Source organism: Peromyscus californicus, unplaced genomic scaffold, assembly GCF_007827085.1.
Source record: "Peromyscus californicus insignis strain IS unplaced genomic scaffold, ASM782708v3 Scaffold_15__1_contigs__length_86483966, whole genome shotgun sequence".
Lineage (NCBI taxonomy): Eukaryota > Metazoa > Chordata > Mammalia > Rodentia > Cricetidae > Peromyscus > Peromyscus californicus.
This window is the reverse complement of record NW_026294447.1, coordinates 75,029,314-75,031,155: the sequence shown is the minus strand read 5'-3', so window position 1 is coordinate 75,031,155 and position 1,842 is coordinate 75,029,314.

The following is a 1,842-nucleotide window of genomic DNA, read 5'->3' as shown; positions in this document are numbered from 1 at the left end:
TGTAAAAAATAAATCTATATGATCTTTAAAGCACACCTTATATATCTACAAATTTGATTGTTATAAATGATTAATTACTAACCTATGTGTCTTGATTACCCTAAGTAGTTCATAATAATAGCTTTCAAAAACTAGAACTTTACCCTACATATCCAAATGAATTGCATAGGTACAATACCTCAAACAAAAATAGAAACATACATACAATATGTTGTAACAAAAATAACCTTAAATTTTTATCAATATACAAAAATCCTCTAAAGAAGAGTAGAAACATATATACAGTGTAACAAAAGTAACTTTTAAATTTGTATCAATATGCTATATTCTCCTAAATTATAACAAACATCCATAACCTACCAAATAACCAAAAACCACCCACAACCCCCAACTCTTGGGAATGTGGGCACAGTTTTCTCTAGACTTCTTCCTGTTGTCTGTGGGCAAAGGCATCTTTTTTTAGGGTCCCACAGAGAAAATTTTGAGATAATGACCAAATCCTGGGAAAACTAGCAGTAACCTTTGCTGACAGATATCACCTGTCAAGATTCAGGAGGTCTCCCTTGATCACCTGATCCATATTATTCCTGAAGGAATTCACAACCTCTTATCTCCTATGGGAACAAAACTCCAAAGTGTTTTTGATTTTCATTTGAAAAATACATTTTTGACTTCTTTTTAAAAGTTAAGCTAGTCCTAAAGTATCTAGGTTGGTTCAGTTTTGCAGTCCTCACAATCCCATGTGTCCTAGCAGCTGTCTTTTGCTCTTCAGCATTCAAAAAAATTGAAAATTAACACAAGTCGGGTGGTGGTGGCACACGCCTTTAATCCCAGCACTCGGGAGGCAGAGGCAGGTGGATCTCTGTGAGTTCAAGGCCAGTCTGGGCTACAGAGTGAGTTCCAGGACAGCCTCCAAAGCTTCACAGAGAAACCCTGTCTTGAAAAACAAAAACAAAAACAAAAACAAAAACAAAAACAAAAACAAAAATCAACACAATACTATACAGGATCCAGAGTCCCTGTGTATCTCCCAACTTACATGGCTTTTTTTCTTTTATATTACTTTTACTCTCTTTAATGACTTTATTATTATTTTTAAACTATTCATTTTTTTTCTATGACTATACCCTTTTCCTTTCCTAAAGCCTACACACATTGTTAAACACGCTGTAACCTGTTTAGAGGTTTTTCCATCTGGATCTCTTTTATTGCGTATCTTCAGTCTTTTTTGACTATGTAAGCAAACCTTTAAACTGCTAACTTACACCTGGATCCTCTGCACGTGGCTCTCAGCTGCCTCCGCCAGCTTCTCATGTCATGAAAACCAAGTGTGAAACTCCTGGCTGGTTCAGAGGTTTGTCTGACCAGGAACTACATTCAACCTTCTTAGAGCTCTAGAATTCCGATGCTTGCACTGTGATAGGCATTTTCACTTAGTTTTTTGTTCCTACTGGCTGCTCAAGGGCTTGCCAGCAGGCAGAAACTCTTTTATTTTTTAATTTCTTTTTCTTTTTTTAAAATTTATTTATTTATTGTGTATACAGTGTTCTGTCTACACATATGCCTGCATGCCAGAAGAGGGTACCAGATCTCATTATAGATGGTTGTGAGTCATCATGTGGTTGCTGGGAATTGAACTCAGGACCTCTGGAAGAGCAGCCAATCAATGCTCTTAACCGCTGAGCCATCTCTCCAGCCCAGGCAGAAACTCTTAAATGAGTCATATGCTTTTTTTTTTCTTTTTTTTTCCCCAAAGCTTTATCAGGCCTGTGGAAATACTGCCCATGTTGGAACACCAAAATGTTGGGGTTGTTTGTTTGTTTGTTTTAATCTTTTGGCTCT